The 23,026-nt window shown below is 35.2% G+C and overlaps 1 protein-coding gene across 1 annotated transcript in view; it reads left to right on the top strand.

Moving 5' to 3' along the window:
• The window catches only part of SPAG16 (sperm associated antigen 16), a 935,138-nt gene that overhangs the window by 86,089 nt on the left and 826,023 nt on the right, over window positions 1-23,026 (top strand). The gene's annotated exons all lie outside the window — the stretch shown is intronic.

Here is a 23,026-nt window from a genome sequence, read left to right as displayed (position 1 = left end):
GACCTGTGAGTGCTCCCACCTGGCTTCTCTTTTATCAGGCTCCTATCATCCCCACTGCTTTTAAGAAGCTTCATTCTCTAATAATATGTACCATTATTCTAGAGGAGAGCCACAACTGAACTTCTCAGTGATGTAGCTGCCCCTCCTACAGTTACAATCCTTAATGCTTTTGTAGTTGGTGTATCTTCTGGTCATTCTGTGGCTATCTCATGGGCTTTTTAGCCTTGCGTGGAATAATCACTCTCACATGCTCACTTCTTTATTTTGATCCTTCTTGTATTCTTTGTCATACATGATAGTTTTGGCATGTCTACTTCATTTAGTTGGGCCATGATTTTTTTCAAAGTTTGCAAGAGCTATCCTAGCGTCATTTTAACATGGGGGTCCTTGCCAGGATAATAATCCATAGGAAAATGCTTTAATATTAATAAACTTTCCCTTGTCCAACTTTATGTTCTACCTCCCTGTTTCAAAAGCCTCAGGATTCAGACCTACATGTATTTTCCTGACACTCATAGGTTCATATTGGCTAGTTCCTGCAGTTCCTTTGGGTTTAGTTCTTTTTTTCTTTTAACAGAGGCAATACTTCCCTGGCTAGGTTTTATTGTGACTTAAATGGATTTCAGTTAGTTAGCCAGGAAGAAAGCAGGGAATATATTGTAAGAGTAGAATGAGTTGTCTTGCAAGGCAGAGGATAAAATTGCCTTTGATCAAGGAAGGCATACTAACCTTTAACAGGGAGAAACAGGTTATTTTTGCAGGTCCAGAGAGTTCAGGGAAATCTGAAGACTCAGGATTTTCCAGTTTCAGATTTCTACAAAGTAATATCTACTATAAATGTTTTTCCTCATGATTTTCAATAAAATTATGCTTTTACTATCAAAATAAAACTTTAAAAAGATTATTTTATAAGTACCATAGATGGCTCAAATTAAATTGGATTGTATCCTGAAACTCTTTTTGGAACTCAGAATAAATTAATATACCCCATAAAATCTTTGTTATAATTAGAGTTAGTTTTATTAAATGACTTTCCTAACTTATAATCTATTTTCAATATAATTTCTTTGCTGATGATTTTCACATATTCATATTACCATATTGTAGCTTTATAGCAATAATTTAGCTACCTACAGGAATTTCTATTTTGAATTATTTACCATTACCTCAAAATTAACATGGCTTAATTTATAAATCTCATCTTATTTCCCAAATAGGCTAATTTCTTCATTTTTGAAATGACTTTCAATAGAGTCTGCATTCTACCAATTCATTCAGTTTAAAATTATGGCATCATCTTTGATTGTATCCTTCTGGTGTCTCCCAGTCTCTCATTGTGCTGTTCTCACACTTTTGACAAGTTCTGAGTTTCTAAATGGGGATGGAGGTGGGGAGTGGAGAACCAGGAGCTAAAATCTTATTGGAAAGGGCTAAGGAATTTACCTAGAAATTTCACTTGCGGAACAAATTTACTTGAGTTAAATGTTTATTTTGGTTGGGTTTGGGGGATCTGGTAGAGATTATGAGGGACTTCCTTTAAAAACCACCCCAAACCACCAATTTCATTGCTTCTTTATCCTTTTAATTTTCCTTCCCACCCTTCTAAAACTGGTCTTCATGGACTACCTTAGAAGCTTTCTAGATTGTCCTCCAATAGTCCCCTTTGTGTGGCATTAAATATATCTTTCTGAAGCTTGCCACTATATACTGATCTTCTTTGGACGGTTGTATTTCTTTACTTCTAAAACTAGTTACATATGTGACTTTCTGATATACCATATGAATTACATTATATATTTCTATAACATTATAAAATCCCTTCTATAAAGTTAGTAAGAGATTATATTTGGAGCACCTGGCTGGCCCAGTGGGAGCAGGTGACTCTTGATCTTGGGGTTGAGTTTGAGCCCCACATTGGGCATAAAGATACTTAAAAATAAAATCTTTTAAAAATGAGATTATATTTTAAAGCTAATTCTTATGGTTTAAATTATTTTTCTTGAATTAAGGAAACAATTCGTGTCAATACTGGGAAAGCAGTTTTCTCCTGTCTTTAAGATAATTAGTGGGTTACTAAAATAGTCAATGGGTTAGTTTTTGTAACGATAACTATACATTATAACATAATTTCCTTGTGTCTGTGAAATATATGTTACTTAAAGGAATTGAGAGCCATTGTGAAATTAATTGTACTTTGCAAACACATAAGTCACAGTTAAGAGAAAAAATTACTACTTTGTTGAGACTTTGAATGGCTATTATACATGCGAAACTTTAAATGTGCCAACATATTTATTAAAGAGAAGTAGAATCAAACAATGCCATATAGACTTTAATAGTTTTGAAAGGTATATTTATATGTAGAACTTATTTTTAATTGCAGAGGGGAAAAAAGAATAATGTGACATCCACTAAATTCATGATTCTCTGAAGAGTTAAATTTGAAGCATGCAATTATAATTTTTATATTTTATAATTTTTATATATTAAAAACCTACTTACCTTGTGTCTTGACCTATATATTCAGTGATCATGCAGGAAAAATTAAAAACAAAACAAAGCATTTCAAGAAAGTGGGGAGTAAATTTAAAAAGATAAGAGGCTGCTACCTGTTCCTTCCATCTTTTTACTGCCTTATTTAATGCTTATTCTCTTAGATTGGAGTACAAACATGCTTTTCTAAATGAAAAAAATCCTATCTAGGTTACTATGCTTTTACATGTAAAAAAATTTAGTCTTAATACCCCCTGTATGAAACCCTGTTTCAAAGTTTGTAAAGATATTATTAAAAAAATAGGCATTTCTTTTCCAGATGAATAGGAACAGAGGATATGTTGAAAATAATATATAAATAAATATGTACAATAAAATTTTATAATATTTTATAAGTTAAGTCTTCAAATGTTAAAGGTTAAAAAAACAAAATTCTGACTAATTTGGGAAATAGTCATTATTTTCTTATTTAAAGAAACAAAAATTTTATTAAAGGAGTAATTTAAAAACCTATACTAAATTTTTTTATATTATTTACCCTGGCAACAGCTGGTTTAGCTTATTGTAAGAAAAATCTTTAGGTAAAGTTTAAATGTTCCATTAAAATACTTTTCAATTAGAATTGACATTTCATCACCTTATTTTTAATCATTTAGTTTTCTAAGTTTATTAATCAATAATACCTGTTACATAAGAATGGCTTTTCACATTAGCTTATACTACTAATTTAACTATTAAAGTACTTTCTCATAAGCTGTGGATGAATTTTCGTATTTTCCTACTTATCTTAATTTCTTTTACATATTCAGAAATTTTATACATATGTATATATATATATCTTTTGTTAAAGGAGTAAAAACGATATTTTTTAGCTTTATGTAGTACTTGCATAGCTATCCTCACATAAGTTAACTATTGTAATCCTTTTTCCTTCTGCACAGCATCTATTAACATACTGTACAGCATGTACTTTGGCAAAAATGTTTTAGAGTGTGAATTATTTTGAAACTTAATCTGTATCTGAAATTCAGGTCTACCACTAACACTTGTATAAAACCTGGGGCAAATTCCTTAACTTCTATGTTTCTATCTCTGTTAACTGATGAATAATAAGTGCATCTGAGGATTTTTGTCATGATGCAATAAAATAATATGTATAATATATCTAGCACAGTACTATTAGAGAATTGGTAGAAAAGATTATTTACCAAAGAAAAATAATAATTGTTAATACTATTTTATATTATTCTTTTATGTTAAATATGATATTGGTAACACTGAATAGAAGTCTGTCACAGACTTCCAAATTCATTCCTTTTAAAGCATTTTTGTCATTTTGTTAGATAATGACTTGAATAATTTTGTGGTGGCTTTCTAAAATTTTCAGTGTGATTTCCTTAATTCAGATTATATACAAACAAATATGGAAATTAGAGCATGATTATGGCCATTTCTGATGTTCTGTTGTGTGCATATTTTGTGTTATATATTTTAAAGTACTCGTATGGCCATAAAGATGATACAAAACTCTCAACTTCTTTATGGGCTAATCTGTATTTTGATTCACTTAATTAAAAAATGATCTTAAGGAGCGAGGGGCAAGATGGTGGAAGAGTAGGGTCCCCAAATCACCTGTCCCCACCAAATTACCTAGATAACCTTCAAATCATCCTGAAAATCTACGAATTCGGCCCGAGATTTAGAGAGACCAGCTGGAATGCTACAGTGAGAAGAGTTCACGCTTCTATCAAGGTAGGAAGACGGGGAAAAAGAAATAAAGAAACAAAAGGCCTCCAAGGGGGAGGGTCCCCGCGAGGAGCCCGGCTGAGGCCGGGGCGAGTGTCCCCAGGACAGGAGAGCCCCGTCCCGGAGAAGCAGGAGCTGCACCAACCTTCCTGGGCAGAACAGCGCCCGCCGGGAGTTAGAGCAGGACCCAGGAGGGCGGGGATGCCCTCGGGCTCCCTGGGACACTAACAGACACCTGTGCCCCTGGGAGAGCCCCACACCCCGCGGCCGAGCTCCCTAAAGGGCTGCAGCACGCACGGCGGGACCCGGAGCAGCTCGGAGGGGCTCGGGCGGCGGCTCCGTGGAGGGGGCTGCGGGGCGGGAGCGTGAATCCAACAGCGCAGGCCCCGGAGCACAGGGCGCCGGGACACAGCCCAGGATCCGGCCTCCCCCGGGACAGGCAGAGGCCGGGAGGGCCCAGGACAGCGAGGACGCTCCTGCCTGGAACTGAGCAGATCAGCGGCCCCGCCTGGAGCCTCCAGGCCCTGCAGACGGAGAGCCCCGGAGTTACTGCGGGAGCTGACTCCAGGGCTGCAGAGCTGGCCCCGCCACTGCGGTTGTTCCTCCTGGGGCCTCACGGGGTAAACAAACCCCACTGAGCCCTGCACCAGGCAGGGGGCAGAGCAGCTCCCCCAAGTGCTAACACCTGAAAATCAGCACAACAGGCCCCTCCCCCAGAAGCCCAGCTGGATGGACCAGTTCCAGGGGAAGTCAAGGGACTTAAAGTATACAGAATCAGAAGATACATCCCCATGTTTTTTTTTGCTTTTTGTTTTCTGTTTGCTTCCCCCACCCTTTTTTTCCTTTCTTTCTCTTTTTCTTCTTTTTTTCTTCCTTTCTTTTCTTTTTCTCTTGTCTTTCCTTCTTTCTCTCCTCTCTTTTTCTCCTTTTCCCAATTCAACTTGTTTTTGACCACTCTGCACTGAGCAAAAAGACTAGAAGGAAAACCTCACCTCAAAAGAAAGAATCAGAAACAGTCCTCTCTCCCACAGAGTTACAAAATCTGGATTACAATTCAATGTCAGAAAGCCAATTCAGAAGCACTATTATACAGCTACTGGTGGCTCTAGAAAAAACCATAAAGGACTCAAGAGACTTCATGACTGCAGAATTTAGATCTAATCAGGCAGAAATTAAAAATCAATTGAATGAGATGCAATCCAAACTAGAAGTCCTAACGACGAGGGTTAACGAGGTGGAAGTATGAGTGAGTGCATAGAAGACAAGTTGATGGCAAAGAGGGAAACTGAGGAAAAAAGAGACAAACAATTAAAAGACCTTGAGGATAGATTAAGGGAAATAGACAACAGCCTGAGGAAGAAAAACCTATGTTTAATTGGGGTTCCTGAGGGCGGCGAAAGGGCCAGAGGGCCAGAATATGTATTTGACAAATCATAGCTGAAAACTTTTCTAATCTCGGAAGGGAAACAGGCATTCAGATACAGGAAATAGAGAGATTCCCCCCTAAAATCAATAAAAACCGTTCAACACCTCGACATCTAATAGTTAAGCTTGCAAATTCCAAAGATAAAGAGAAGATCCTTAAAGCAGCAAGAGACAAGAAATCCCTGACTTTTATGGGGAGTAGTAATAGGGTAACAGCAGACCTCTCCACAGAGACCTGGCAGGCCAGAAAGGGCTGGCAGGATATATTCAGGGTCCTAAATGAGAAGAACATGCAACCAAGAATACTTTATCCAGCAAGGCTCTCATTCAAAATGGAAGGAGAGAGAAAGAGCTTCCAAGACAGGCAAGAACTGAAAGAATATGTGACCTCCAAACCAGCTCTGCAAGAAATTTTAAGGGGGACTCTTAAAATTCCCCTTTAAGAAGAAGTTCAGTGGAACAATCCACAAAAACAAGGACTGAATAGATATCATGATGACACTAAACTCATACCTGTCAATAGTAACTCTGAATGAGAACGGGCTTAATGACCCCATCAAAAGGCACAGGGTTTCAGACTGGATAAAAAAGCAGGACCCATCTATTTGCTGTCTACAAGAGACTCATTTTAGACAGAAGGACACCTACAGCCTGAAAATAAAAGGTTGGAGAACCATTTACCATTCAAATGGTCCTCAAAAGAAAGCAGGGGTAGCCATCCTTATATCAGATAAACTAAAATTTACCCCGAAGACTGTAGTGAGAGATGAAGAGGAACACTATCTCATACTTAAAGGATCTATCCAACAAGATGACTTAACAATCCTCAATATATATGCCCCGAATGTGGGAGCTCCCAAATATTTAAATCAATTAAACCAAAGTGAAGAAATACTCAGATAATAATACACTTATATTTGGTGACTTCAATCTAGCTCTTTCTACCCTCGATAGGTCTTCTAAGCACAGCATCTCCAAAGAAACGAGAGATTTAATGATACACTGGACCAGATGGATTTCACAGATATCTACAGAACTTTACATCCAAACTCAACTGAATACACATTCTTCTCAAGTGCACATGGAACTTTCTCCAGAATAGACCACATATTGGGTCACAAATCGGGTCTGAACCGATACCAAAGATTGGGATCGTCCCCTGCATATTCTCAGACCATAATGCCTTGAAATTAGAACTAAATCACAACAAGAAGTTTGGAAGGACCTCAAACATGTGGAGGTTAAGGACCATCCTGCTAAAAGATGAAAGGGTCAACCAGGAAATTAAGGCAGAATTAAAAAGATTCATGGAAACTAATGAGAATGAAGATACAACCGTTCAAAATCTTTGGGATGCAGCAAAAGCGGTCCTAAGGGGGAAATACATCGCAATACAAGCATCCATTCAAAAACTGGAAAGAACTCACATACAAAAGCTCACCTTACACATAAAGGAGCTAGAGAAAAAACAGCAAATAGCTCCAAAAGGTAGTAAAATTTTAAAAACTCTATCTACCAAGATTGACAAAAATAAAAGGGGGGAAGACACAAATAACAAATATCAAGAATGGAATGGAGAATACCACTATAGATCCTACAGTCATTAAAAGTATAAGGGAATACTATAAACAACTTTATCCACAGTCACAAATTTAGCTATTTAGAATGAACAAATTCCTCAGAAAACACAAACTACAAAAACTCAATTTAAATGAAATAATTAGTCCTAAAACCATTAAAGAAATTTAATTTATAATTTAAAAAAATCCTCAAGCCCAAATAGTTTCTTTTATTTTTTAAAAGATTTTTAATTATTTTATTTATTCATTTGAGAGAGAGAGAAAGAGAGGGAGAGAGAGAGCATGAGCAGGGGGAGAAGCAGAGGGAGAGGGACAAACAGACTCCACATTGAGCATGGAGCCGAGCCCAGGGCTCCAACTCAGGACCCTGAGATCCTGACCTGAGCCAAAATCAAGAGTGGGAGGCTTAACTGAGTCATGCAAGCGCCCCCAGATGGTTTCATTAGAGAATTCTGCCAAATATTTTTAAAAGAATTTGCAACCCCTCAGCACTAAAGAGAGGAAAAACTATTATCCATGCAACAGCTTGGGATTAATATAAAGGGAATTATGCTGAGTGTAAAAGTCACCCCCAAAAGTTAAATGCCATATGACTACATTCAAATAACAACCTTGAAATGACAAAATTATAAAAGATGGAGAGCAGATTAGTGGTTGTCTAAAGCTGGGAGCTGGAGGAAGTAGGGTAGAGGGAAATGGGTATGAGTATAAAAGGACAACACCAGGAAACCTTGTGGTGATGGAACTGTCCCATACTTTGACTGCATCAATGTCAATATCCAGATTATATTTTGGTTTTTCAAGATGTTACCATTGGAAGAAAGCAGATAAAGAATGCACAAGATCTCTTTATTTTCTCTTACAAATGCACATGAATTTACAACTATCTCAAAATAAAAAGGTTAGTCTAAAAATTACAGAGATATTAGTGGAACACACTAAAACTTAAATAAATTCTGTAGATTAAATAAAAGTATTGCATAAGTGATGATTTCATTTTTTTAAGGTTGATTTATTTATTTTAGAGAGAGAGCACAGGGAGAGAGAATCTCAAGCAGATTCCACACTTAGTGTGGGCCTGACCCCAAGGCAGGCTTGCTCTCATAATCATAAGATCATCACCTGGGCCAAAACCGAGAGTCTGATGTTTAACCATCTGTACCACCCAGGTGTCCCTTATTATTGATTTATTGATTTAAATAATTATATTGTATGAAGTAAGAGCGTGTCTATGTGTTTAGGAATTATGCACTAAAATATTTGCTAAAGGGAAAATAAATAATATGCGCAAGCATTCTCACCTTGGGATAGGAAAGGATCTCTAAAGCAACTGTCAATAAGTCTTCCATAAAAGAAAGTATTAATCAATTTGACTACATTAAAATAAAGAACTTTGTGGGTTTAAATAAAATTCTTTATATTTCAGATATAAAACATGACAAAATGAAGAACTACTCATTAAAAGGTACTATAAGGAAATAAATATAAGTCATCATCTGGGACAAGCTACTGGCCTTCATATGACTGATCAAGGAATTATCTAAGAAATATTGTAAATATACTTAAAAAGACCAACAACGTAGTAGGAAAAGTCAGTTTATGAAATGACATTTCACAGAAGCTAACATATGAATAACCCATAAATAAAAGAGAACATGTTCAATTTAAGTATTAATCAGAAAAATTAATATGTTAGCATATAATAACATATTTTACTAATTAGACTGACAAAAATTAATATTGGAATACCAAGTGCTAGAAAGGAAAAAGTAATAGAAATTCTGCATGTGGGTTTATAAACATATTCAACTAATTTGGAAAAGAATAGGGCACTATACAGTAAAATCCTTATCCCCAATAACATAGCAATTTCACTCCTATATTTAGAAAATCTTCCATATGTGCAATTGGGGATATACAAGAATATTCATGGAAGTATTGTTTATTAAACCAAGACTTTGGAAATGAATTGAATATGTGTTAATAAAAGAACATAAAAGTAAATATTGTGAAATGAAATATAGCCACATATGGCAACATAGAAGAATCTTAGAAACATGCCAAATGAAAAAGCAAATATTATATATTTATCATATAAATTTATATATTTGCATCAAATATACACACGATATATTTAAATAAATATTACTTAAACATATTTATTTTTAAATTATGGTATATTCAATTCACAATTTTTAATAAAGTGTTACTTTTAACTATATATAAATAACACATATATTGACTAAAGTTTTCAAAATGTTCTAAAATCCTTAGTATGTTTTCCCTGCAATCTCATTTTTGTATTTTCTAAATGATCCATGCTTATGCATAATTCAAGATAAATAGTATAGTTTAAAACCTGAGAATAATTAGTATTTCTTAATTATTTTTATTCCGATTCACATTTATTTCTTTTTATGTAAACAGAATATATTTAGTGAAATAATGTAAGTATTTCTATTTATTTGATTTTCTACTCAGAACAGAATTATAAACAAGTTATCTTAATCCTTATGTATTTAACATGGCAGGGTATTATGAAAAATATTTTGATTAATATATTTCCCCAGGGATTTTTAATGAATTATTTCAACTGCTGAAGACATTCAACATTATCAAGTTATAGGCATTAAAATTCCCATTTGCACATGGTTATAGACTTTTTATTACCTTCCATATTTTCAAACTCTAAAGAAAATGTAAAACTAATTTCCTTTTTTAGCAACTTTATGTCTGATTATTAGACTTATTTAACATCCTAATGTAAGATTCACAATTACTAGCAAAATGTCAACCAGATCCCTGATTAATGCTGGACTCACAATGATGCTGGGGCACAAAAAATAATAATGACCACTGTAGAGCAATATGCAAATATATAAAATGCAGCTAAACTTACTCTAATTAATGCAAAGTATCTATATGTAAGTGCATCTAACTGCTCTTGAACTGCCCCATAAGCATGCCCAGTGTGGCGTAACACTAGATGATATACACTGTCATGTCAGAGTTAAAGGAAACCTTTCTCTCCTTTTCACATTTTATCATTAAATTTAATAAACTATGATCTACTTTATATAATCATTGGTGGATGTCATTAGAAAGATATGAGTTAAGATCATTTTTTTAATTCATAAGGATTTTATTTTTATTTTTTAATAATAAATTTATTTTTTATTGGTGTTCAATTTACCAACATACAGAATAACACCCAGTGCTCATCCCATCAAATGCTCCCCTCAGTGCCCGTCACCCATTCAATTCACCCCCACCTCTGCCCTCCTCCCCTTCCACCACCCCTAGTTCGTTTCCCCGAGTTAGGAGTCTTTAGGTTCTATCTCCCTTTCTGATATTTCCCACACATTTCTTCTCCCTTCCCTTCTATTCCCTTTCATTATTATTTATATTCCCCCAATGAATGAGAACATACGCTGTTTGTCCTTCTCCAATTGACTTACTTCACTGAGCATAATACCCTCCAGTTCTATCCACGTTGAAGCAAATGGTGGGTATTTGTCATTTCTAATGGCTGAGTAATATTCCATTGTATACATAAACCACATCTTCTTTATCCATTCATCTTTTGATGGACACCGAGGCTCCTTCCACAGTTTGGCTATTGTGGACATTGCTGCTAGAAACATTGGGGTGAAGGTGTCCCGGCATTTCATTGCATCTGTATCTTTGGGGTAAATCCCCAACAGTGCAATTGCTGGGTCGTAGGGCAGGTCTATTTTTAACTCTTTGAGGAACCTCCACACAGTTTTCCAGAGTGGCTGACCCGTTCACATTCCCACCAACAGTGTAAGAGGGTTCCCTTTTCTCTGCATCCTTTCCAACATTTGTGGTTTCCTGCCTTGTTAATTTTCCCCATTCTCACTGGTGTGAGGTGGTATCTCATTGTGGTTTTGATTTGTATTTCCCTGATGGCAAGTGATGCAGAGCATTTTCTCATGTGCATGTTGGCCATGTCCATGTCTTCCTCTGTGAGATTTCTCTTCATGTCTTTTGCCCATTTCATGATTGGATTGTTTGTTTCTTTGGTGTTAAGTTTCATAAGTTCTTTATAGATCTTGCAAACTAGCCCTTTATCTGATATGTCATTTGCAAATATCTTCTCCCATTCTGTAGGTTGTCTTTTAGTTTTGTTGACTGTATCCTTTGCTGTGCAAAAGCTTCTTATCTTGATGAAGTCCCAATAGTTCATTTTTGCTTTTGTTTCTTTTGCCTTCGTGGATGTATCTTGCAAGAAGTTACTGTGGCTGAGTTCAAAAAGGATGTTACCTGTGTTCTCCTCTAGGATTTTGATGGGATCTTGTCTCACATTTAGATCTCTCATCCATTTTAAGTTTATCTTTGTGTATGGTGAAAGAGAGTGGTCTAGTTTCATTCTTCTGCATGTGGATGTCCAATTTTCCCAGCACCATTTATTGAAGAGACTGTCTTTCTTCCAGTGGATAGTCTTTCCTCCTTTATTGAATATTAGTTGACCATAAAGTTCAGGGTCCACTTCTGGGTTCTCTGTTCTGTTCCATTGATCTCTGTGTCTGTTTTTGTGCCAGTACCACAGTGTCTTGATGACCACAGCTTTGTAGGACAACCTGAAATCTGGCATTGTGATGCCCCCAGCTATGGTTTTCTTTTTTAAAATTCCCCTGGCTATTCGGGGTCTTTTCTGATTCCACACAAATCTTAAAATAATTTGTTCTAACTCTCTGAAGAAAGTCCATGGTATTTTGATAGGGATTGCATTAAACGTGTAAATTGCCCTGGGTAACATTGACATTTTCACAATATTAATTCTGCCAATCCCTGAGCATGGAATATTTTTCCATCTCTTTGTGTCTTCCACAATTTCTTTCAGAAGTGTTCTGTAGTTTTTAGGGTATAGATCCTTTACCTCTTTGGTTAGGTTTATTCCTAGGTATCTTATGCTTTTGGGTGCAATTGTAAATGGGATTGGCTCCTTAATTTCTTTCTTCAGTCTCATTGTTAGTGTATAGAAATGCCATTGATTTCTGGGCATTGATTTTGTATCCTGCCACGCTACCAAATTGCTGTATGAGTTCTAGCAATCTTGGGGTGGAGGCTTTTGGGTTTTCTATGTAGAGTATCATGTCATCGGCGAAGAGGGAGAGTTTGACTTCTTTGCCAATTTGAATGTCTTTAATGTCTTTTTGTTGTCTGATTGCTGAGACTAGGACTTTCAGTACTATGTTGAATAGCAGTGGTGACAGTGGACATCCCTGTCTTGTTCCTGATCTTAGGGGAAAGGCTCTCAGTGCTTCCCCATTGAGAATGATATTTGCTGTGGGCTTTTCCTAGATGGCTTTTAAGATGTCGAGGAATGTTCCCTCTATCCCTACACTCTGTTCCCTCTATCCCTACACTCTGTCGAGGAATGTTCCCTCTATCCCTACACTCTGAAGATCAGGAATGGATGCTGTATTTTGTCAAATGCTTTCTCTGCATCTAATGAGAGGATCATATGGTTCTTGTTTTTTCTCTTGCTGATATGATGAATCACATTGATTGTTTTACGGGTGTTGAACCAGCCTTGTGTCCCGGGGATAAATCCTACTTGGTCATGGTGAATAATTTTCTTAATGTACTGTTGGATCCTATTGGCTAGTATCTTGTTGAGAATTTTTGCATCCATGTTCATCAGGGAAATTGGTCTGTAATTCTCCTTTTTGGTGGGGTCTTTGTCTGGTTTTGGAATTAAGGTGATGCTGGCCTCACAGAATGAATTTGGAAGTACTCCATCTCTTTCTATCTTTCCAAACAGCTTTAGTAGAATAGGTATGTTTCTTCTTTAAACGTTTGATAGAATTCCCCTGGGAAGCCACCTGGCCCTGGACTCTTGTGTCTTGGGAGGTTTTTTATGACTGCTTCAATTTCCTCCCTGGTTATTGGCCTGTTCAGGTTTTCTATTTCTTCCTGTTCCAGTTTTGGTAGTTTGTGGCTTTCCAGGAATGCGTCCATTTCTTCTAGATTGCCTAATTTATTGGCGTACAGCTGTTCATAATATGTTTTTAAAATCGTTTGTATTTCCTTGTTGTTGGTAGTGATCTCTCCTTTCTCATTCATGATTTTATTAATTTGAGTCTTCTCTCTCTTCTTTTTAATAAGGTTGGCTAATGGTTTATCTATCTTATTAATTCTTTCAAAGTACCAACTCCTGGTTCTGTCGATCTGTTCCACAGTTCTTCTGGTCTCGATTTCGTTGAGTTCTGCTTGAATTTTAATTAACTCTCTTCTTCTGCTGGGTGTAGGATCTATCTGCTGTTTTTTCTCTAGCTCCTTTATGTGTAAGGTTAGCTTTTGTATGTGAGTTCTTTCCAGTTTTTGAATGGATGCTTGTATTGCGACGTATTTCCCCCTCAGGACTGCTTTTGCTGCATCCCAAAGATTTTGAACGGTTGTATCTTCATTCTCATTAGTTTCCATGAATCTTTTTAATTGTGCCTTAATTTCCTCGTTGACCCTTTCATCTTTTAGCAGGATGGTCCTTAACCTCCACATGTTTGAGGTCCTTCCAAACTTCTTGTTGTGATTTAGTTCTAATTTCAAGGCATTATGGTCTGAGGATATGCAGGGGACGATCCCAATGTTTTGGTATCGGTTCAGACCCAATTTGTGACCCAATATGTGGTCTATTCTGGAGAAAGTTCCATGTGCACTTGAGAAGAATGTGTATTCAGTTGAGTTTGGATGTAAAGTTCTGTAGATATCTGTGAAATCCATCTGGTCCAGTGTATCATTTAAAGCTCTCGTTTCTTTGGAGATGTTGTGCTTAGAAGACCTATCGAGGGTAGAAAGAGCTAGATTGAAGTCACCAAGTATAAGTGTATTATTATCTGAGTATTTCTTCACTTTGGTTATTAATTGATTGGGAGCTCCCACATTCGGGGCATATATATTGAGGATTGTTAAGTCATCTTGTTGGATAGATCCTTTAAGTATGAGATAGTGTCCCTCTTCATCTCTCACTACAGTCTTCGGGGTAAATTTTAGTTTATCTGATATAAGGATGGCTACCCCTGCTTTCTTTTGAGGAGCATTTGAATGGTAAATGGTTCTCCAACCTTTTATTTTCAGGCTGTAGATGTCCTTCTGTCTAAAATGAGTCTCTTGTAGACAGCAAATAGATGGGTCCTGCTTTTTTATCCAGTCTGAAACCCTGTGCCTTTTGATGGGGTCATTAAGCCCGTTCTCGTTCAGAGTTACTATTGACAGATGTGAGTTTAGTGTCATCATGATTTTACTACCTTTTGAAGACAAAAACCAGCTTTTTATTTCATGATTTTCAGAATTATTTTCCTGTATTTAATTTTATTGATATCTGCTATCATCTCTATTATTTCCTTTATTATTCTTCTAGCTTTGAGTTTCCTAATGCTTTTCTTTTTCTACTCTCTTGAGGGGGAAACTTAGATTAGTGATTCAAGACATCTTCTGTAATGTAAGCATTTAGTGCTATACATATCCCTCTCAGCCTGCCTTAGCTGCACCTCACATATTGTGTTATGTTGTACTTTCATTTTTATTCAATTCTATATAGTTTTTATTTCCTTTTAGACTCCCTTTTGGACCCTGGATTATTCAGAAGTGTGTTGTATAATTCCTACACATATCAGAGATTTTCCTTTTATCTTTTTGCTATTGATTTCTGGTTTGATTTGATTATGATCAGAGAATACATTCCCTTTTTTATGCTAGGTTAGACCTGTGTTGTCCTATTTTTTTGGGGGGTGGGAGGTAGTAAAATATCCTGCTGCACTGTTTCTCCAGTCTTGTCATTTCTAATGAGTTTTTCTTCTTATTTCTACTCTTTGGAGTTTCACTTTGGCGATGTCTTGCATTATTTTAGGATTTATAGTTATTTGCAGGGAAAAATAGGAAGAGAGATGAATCTGTACTGTCTAATTTGGACCGAACATCTCCATAAAATTTTGCTTCCCAGTTTAAAAAATTTCATTACCTTGAAATCAGTTTTTAAAAATGTGGAATGAAGTAATAATCTAATTATTTTGGGTCTCATTAAGATAATTGTTTGTCCCAGCACAATTTACTTTATGGCTTTTCTTTTTCCCAAAGGTCTGCAGCGTAAACTCTGTCATTTGGTTTACATGGGTTTCTAGATACATGTGGCTTTGTTTTATTTTACGTTTCATTGTTGAGTTTTTTTATTCCTGTGGCAGTACCATACTTTTTAATAAGTTCTTTTTATGTTATTCAGAAGTGTTGTAGTTATCTTATAATTCTCTTCACATTTTAAAATAGGCTTGTGAAACTTCTAAAAAAAATATCTAGGGACTTTTTTTGAAATAATATTTTTTTTATCTATGTAATGATAATTAGCATCTTTATAGTACTGAGTATTTTGATGTATAAATGAACATGGTTTATCTCCCCATGTATTTAGATTTTCTTTAATATCTTTCAATAACATTTTTATACTTTCTTTGAGATCTTGTACATGTATTTGTTAAATGTAATTCCAAGTGCTTTATAATTTTTACTATCATAAATGATATTTCCAAGTAGTTTAAATAATCTGTCCCTTTGTTGGCTTTGAGGCTTCGTTCAGCAGAAATCAAGAAGAAGCCTATGAGCTCAGTGCAAGATCAACCTTCTGACTCCATGCCTCCTCTACAGCAGGAGTGGAGAGGGAACTCTCAAACTTGGAGTAAGATCACACCTCTGCAGGACACCATTGGCAGGAGACAACCGAATGCTCAAGCACACAGAATAAGACTGTCCATCTACAGGATATGCTTCTGTCAGCAGGAGCCAAATGGGAGATTCTGAGTAACACATGTTCCTGGTCAGCCCATCCTTAATCCTGTCTTTCTTCAACACTCCTACCCTGTATCTGTGTTCTTTTTGTGTTTATAAGAAGTTCAGGACTCCTAGTTCTTTTACTCCAGAACTCTAATTCTCCCTAAATCTCCTTATAGAACTTTTTCTGACCCATTTTCTCCATCCTTTTCCTGAGTCCTGAAACTTTTTCTTGTACTGTTCGCAACTCAAGATCACTGGTCAGCAAAATCCTCTGTATTTTTAACTTCTACTGTGAATGTTGCCTTCTCCTTCTGTGCTAATGTAAACCTAGCTTTTCCCTAGTTATAGTTTCTCCTGTAGCTGGTGGCTATAGTAAATATTAAACAATCTGCTCTTTGGAAAGAGAAATAAGCAAAAACCTTGATTTGTTGTACTTTCCAGTTTCTGTGTTATAAATGCATCAAAGTCATTCATTTACCATCATAATTTGGCAAATGTGGAGTTGGGAAGTGATGTCCACAGGCAGCAATTATAAACTAGTATGAGCTAGGGTTTCCTGGATGGGCAGTGGCTAGGTGTCTGACTCTTGGTTTTGGCTGAGGTCATGATCTCAGGGTCCTGGGACTGAGCCCCACAATGGGCACCATGTTCAACAGGGACTCCGTTTAGAGTCTTTCTGCCCCTTTTCTTCATGCACACATGTTTTCTCTCTCTGTGTGTCTCAAATAAATCTTAAAAAAGAAAACAAGGTAGTATGAGCCAGCTTGGGTTCACCCTGTCTTATAGCACTTTTAAAGGTAACTGTTTTCTCTCCACTCAACTATAACATTGGACCTGAAGTTGAGATTAATGTCCTCTGTGCTTCTCATTTCTGCTTTCAAGTCCTTTCCCCTCCTTTCTTCATGAACACACTCTACCTTGAATATTGTATCATCAGATTATCCTATGTACTATAACTTTTTAGTATATGCACTTTTTCTCAGGTCACTGTTTTTTGTAAGTTTAAAAAATCACCCCTGTGACATTGTCACTTTCTTAAAAAATGATTCCTGCTATAATTTTTTATAATTTATTTTTTAATTTTTCATAATTTATAATTCTTTATGACTCTGGACTTTCAGTTCCTTGATAGCCTCTCCTTTAGTGATTTTGTTCCATTCTCAGTCATTCACTTTCTGGTTATTTTTTAGGCCTTGATGTTGGCGATAGCTGCCAGATTTTTAATTTCTTTTGCTACTTGAACCTCATCTCCCTGAACCCTGCATGTTGAGGTGTTCCAGAGCTCAGTTCTAAGGCCTTTTCTGTTTTCCATCATCACTCCATAGGTGATCTCATCCAGTCTCATGGTTTTAAATTACCTATATGTTAACAACTCCTTACTTCACATCTTCTACTGAGATCTCTTTCTAAAGTCTGGTTTTGTATATCCAACTACATGCTTGACACATACAGTTGGATATCAATTCTCCACTAAAATTCTGTCTTCTGATGTTATCTCTATCTTAATTATTGTAAACTACATTCCTCTCTAGTTACTTAGCCAGAAAACTGGAGTTATCCTTGAGTCACTTCTGTCTTATACACTTCACATCAGATATGAAAATAAATTATTTTGGGTCTGTCTTTGAAAGATATCCACACTTCATCTTTCCTTGCCACTAACACTATTAATGTCTGTTCTTTAGTTTTTGGTTTCATCATCTCTAATTTGGATTATCACAGTAGTGTTTTAACTGGTCTCTTTGCATTGTCTTTGTTTTCTTCTAGTCTTCTTTAAACACAGAAGCCAGTGATTTTCTTAAAACATAAGTCTATCCATAACATTTCTCTGCTTAAAATTTTCTAGTGGCATTCTATCAAGTGAAGTCATTATGGACTCTGATGCTATACATGATATGGCCTTATTTTAACTCTCTGACCTCATTTCCTGCTATTCTCCCATTTTTTACTTAATTCTGGCCACACTAGCCACCTACCTGTTTGTAGAACACTCTAGACATGCCCCTACCTCTAGGCTTTTTACTTTGAGGTTTCCTTTGCCCTCATTCTTCCTCAGATATCCAAATGACTCATCCTCTTATTTCCTTCAAAACTTTAATCAAATATCTCCTGGTAAAGAGACTGTCCATAACCACCCAATCTAAATTTTACTAATCTAAATGTTAATGCTCCCCCTCATTCCTTGATCCTTTCTCGGTCTCTTTCCTGCTTTTTCCCCCTCTCCATACATGTCTTACATATCTTTCTATTACATATTTGTGTTTTACTTATTATTAACTTGTTTATTGTACCTCTTCTCCTCTAGAATGTAAGCTCCATGAAAGCAGAGATATTTATGTTTTATTTACTCTTATATCTCCAGTGCCAAAAACATGACTAGCAAATAGTATTTATAAATATATGTATTTGAATGAATGTATACGTGAAAAAAAGTTACTTGTTATAGACATGACATGCTGTAGACATGAAATTGATTAAGTAAAATTTTTTATTGTTTATAAAATCATCTATGAATAATGATAATTGTGATTTTCCTTTTCCAAACCTGCAAAACAGTATGTACATTTATCTTTGTGCATAGTCTAGGACCTCTAGAAAGTTGTTGAGTGAAAGTGGTTGGAATGGGCATTTTTATTCTGTTCTTGATTTTAAAGGGAACATATTTCAACATGAACAAATGATATTTACTATAAGTCTTTGGTAGATGTTCTTTATCAGACTAAATAGGTTAACCTTTGCTTCCATGTTTGCTGTGTTTGTTTATTTGTGCTTTATCATGAGTTAGTGTTAACTTTGGTAAAAATAAATGAAGGGCAAACTTTTTTATCATGTTCAAGTGTTAAAATTTATTTTATTATGAATGAATATTGAATTTTCTGTTTTGAGATGATTTTCTCCATTAATATTTTAATGCCATAAGTAATATTATAGAATTTCTAATGTTAACATTCTCTTTCATTCTTGGTATAAAACTAAACATTCATTATGTGTTATTGATTTATTCATTGGATCTAATTCACTGTTTTTTAAAGGATGCTTGCTTCTATTTTATGAATAAAATGGCGTTTATTTTCTCCTTTTAGTCACTGTCTTTTTATAGCCTTATTATTATTGAGTGATTTGGGTGAATATTTCCTATTTATTTATTTACACATTTTAATTTAAATTCCAGTTAGTTAACATGCAGTACAATATTAGTTTCAGGTGCAGAATTTAGTGATTCAGTACTTCTATACAACATCTGGTCCTCATCACAATTGTACTCCTTAATCCTCATCACTTTTTTCACCCATCTCTGCGCCAACCTCCCCTCTGGTAACCATCAGTCAGTTTGTTTCCTGTTAGTTAAGACTGTTTATTGGTGACTGGTGCAAGATTATATCTCATTGTAGTTTTGATTTTTATTTCACTGATGAGAAGGGATGTTGAGCATCTCTTCAGGTGTTTTTTGGCCATCTGCATGTCTTTAGGAAATGTTTATTTATGTCTTCTGCCCATTTTTAAATTGGATTATTCATTTTTGGGGGTGTTGCATTTTATAAATTCTATATAGTTTGGATACTAGCCATTATGTTATTTGCAAATATCTTCTTTTATTCTGGAGGTTGCCTTTTATTGTTTCCTTCACTATGCAGAAACTTTTTATTTTGATGAAATCCCAATAGTTTGCTTTTGCTTTTGTTTCTCTTGCCTTAGGAAACATATCTGTGGCCAATGTGAGAGATGTTACTGGCTGCGTTCTTTTCCAGGATTTTTATAGCTTCAGGCTTCACATTTAGATCTTTAATCCATTTTGAATTTATTTTTGTGTATGGTATAAGAAAGTGCTCCAGTTCCATTCTTTTGCATGTTGCTGTCCAGTTTCCCAACACCATTAGTTGAAGAGAGTCTCTCTCCCACTGGTTATTATTTTATGCTTTGTGGAAGATTAATTGACCATAGAGTTTTGGGTTCATTTCTGGGTTTTCTATACTGTTCTATAGATCTAGGTGTCTGTTTTTGTGCCAGTACCATACTGTTTTGATCACTACAGCTTTGTCATATAACTTGAAGTCCAGAACTGTAATGACTCCAGCTTTTCTTTTCTTTTTTCAGTGTTCATTTGGCTATTTTGGGGTCTTTTTGTGGTCCCATACAAATTTTAGGATTGTTTGTTCTAACTCTGTGAAAAATTTTGTTGGCATTTTGATAGGGATTGCATTAAATGTGTAGATTGCCTTGGGTAGTATAGGCATTTTAACAATATTTGTTCTTCCAATCCATGAATGGATGGAATGTCTTTCCATTTCTTTGAGTCATCTTCAGTTTTTAAAATCAGTGTTTTATGGTTTTCAGAGTACATATCTTTCACTTCTTTGGTTAGGTTTATTCCTAGGTATCTTATGATTTTTAGTGCAATTGCAAATGGAATTGAATCCTTGATTTCTCTTTCTGCTGCTTTATTATTGGTGTATAAATGCAACAGGTTTCTGTACATTGATTTTGTATTCTGATTTTACTGAATTTTGTTATCATTTCTAGCAGTTTTTTAGTGGAGTCCTTGGAGTTTTCTATATAGAGTACCATGTCATCTTCAAATAGTGAAAGTTAGACTTCTTCCTTGCTGTATGGATGTATCTATTCATTTAGTTTGTTTACATTGTTTTTCTATTTCAAATAATCCCAAGGGGCCATTCCTGTAATTAAAAATTATGTTCATGTCTCTGATTATTTCCTTAGGATAAGCCTAAAGAATTGGCATTATTGGGTCAAAGATTATAAATAGGTGGTTGTTCTAGCCTTTGTTTTGAAAGTGAAATGTAAATAAATCCTCTTTAAAAAGCTGTTTCTTTTATTCATGTTCTTTGTACATATTTTTTTCTTTACCTCAAACTTCCCTTTTTTCTAAATAATGTGGTCCATTTTCTGTTACATATCTACTTCTTTCTTTGATTAGTATTTACTTGGTACATCTCTTCATTCCTTTATTTTCAATATTTCTGTAATATGTTTAGTTCTCTCCGGTAAAAAATGACATATAGATGATAATCTCTTTTATTCATTCCCAATATATATATATTTATATATAAATAAATATATATATTTATATATAAATAAAATATTTTAAATCTTTTTTTTTTATTTTTTTATTTATGATAGTCACAGAGAGAGAGAGAGAAAGGCAGAGACATAGGCAGAGGGAGAAGCAGGTTCCATGCACCGGGAGCCCGATGTGGGATTCGATCCCGGGTCTCCAGGATCGCGCCCTGGGCCAAAGGCAGGCGCCAAACCGCTGCGCCACCCAGGGATCCCTATAAATAAAATATTTGGTTTGATATTTAGTGCTGTTTTTAACCTAACAAAAGGGACAATATTGTTATTTTATAAAGGCAATTTCTAAAGAGAATGCTTATTTAGATTTATCTACAAATTTATCTCATTTTTCTGACTGCTTCTAAGATTTCATCTTTGTCCAGCAGTTTGTTCATAATAGGTAAAATATTATTTCATGAAATATATTATGATTCCTGTATTTGAGTAGCATATCTTTTGTCATATCTTAAGTCTCCTACTCATTATTGCAGTAAATAATGCCTTTTTTGCTTTAAAAAATTTTGTTCTACCCAGAGCTTCAGTTAGATGTAAGTTATACTGTCTCATTCTGTCTTCCATTTTCTTCCTTCTTTTTCAAATTTTTAATATTCTTATCTCCCTGTGCTGCATTCTCAGAAATTTCTTCATTCTTCTAGCTCTCTATATAAAGATTTAAAAAAAATCTTTTCTTGTGCTTTTATATGTGAATAGTTTTATACTTCTAAAGGCTACATTTGGTTCTTTTAAGACTATTCTTGACAATTATTGCTAGTTCCTTATTGCTTGTACTTGTTTGTGTGTGTGTATGCTTTTTATTTATTTAAGTGTTACTAAGATTCTGCTTCTCTATCTTATGGTGGTCCTCAAGCTTCGTTTCAGGATTGCAGCTCTGGTTTTGGCATTTATCATCAGAGCAACCCATCTTTTACATATATTTATTGTTAATAACTTATGTAAGATATATATATGTTTTTCTTCTTATTTTTGCTTCATCTCACTGTTGAGTGCAACAGTGTAATAAAATTATTTTTTACTTAGGTTTTAGTGGAAAAAAATTTCAAAGTATGTAGTCATATGTTGCTGCAATCAAAATATTGAATATTTTGATTTTAGTATTTAATTTTAGTATTATGATCCTTTTTGATATGCGTTTTGAGAGAATATAAGTAAATGGTAATCTATTTTTAATTTGTGAAGTAAAATCATAACAAATTTAAATGCTTTATTTGGACTGAAGATATATTATATCCCATGGATAATATCATCTTTTTATTAGAGTTGTCTTAGGATGAGAGGAGAAAAAAAAAGATGAGTTTGGGAAGTACATTTACTTTGTATAGGGTCTGTAAGAGTTTAAGTAATGTCAAAAAGGAACATTAGATTTGGATAGCAAATCTCATGAATCAGATAGTGGAGACTTAGTAGTAGAAAAATAGGTTTAATATTCCATGGTATACTTAGCCATTAGAAACTATGAATACCCACCATTTGCCTCAATGTGGATGGAACTGGAGGGTATTATGCTGAGTGAAGTAAGCCAATCAGAGAAGGACAAACATTATATGGTTTCATTCATTTGGGAAATATAAAAAATAATGTAAAGGGATTAAAGAGAAAATGAGAGAAAATTAGTGGGAAATATCAGTGAGGGAGACAGAACATGAGAGACTCCTAACTCTAGGAAACGAACAAGGGGTAGTAGCAGGGGAGGTGGGCAGGGGGTTGGGGTGACTGGGTGACGGGCACTGAGGGGGGCACTTGGCAGGATGAGTACTGGGTGTTATGCTATATGTTGGCAAATCGAACTCCAATAAAAATATACAAAAAAAAAGAAAATTAGGTTTATAAACTGCATGCAGTTACTTTATTATTTCATCTATTCTCATGGGAGATTTATTCATTGCATACATGTGGGAGTCAGT

This window comes from Vulpes vulpes, chromosome 16 (assembly GCF_048418805.1).
Source record: "Vulpes vulpes isolate BD-2025 chromosome 16, VulVul3, whole genome shotgun sequence".
Taxonomy (NCBI): domain Eukaryota; kingdom Metazoa; phylum Chordata; class Mammalia; order Carnivora; family Canidae; genus Vulpes; species Vulpes vulpes.
Note: the sequence above shows the minus strand (reverse complement) of the source record. Positions and strands in the feature narration are given on the sequence as shown.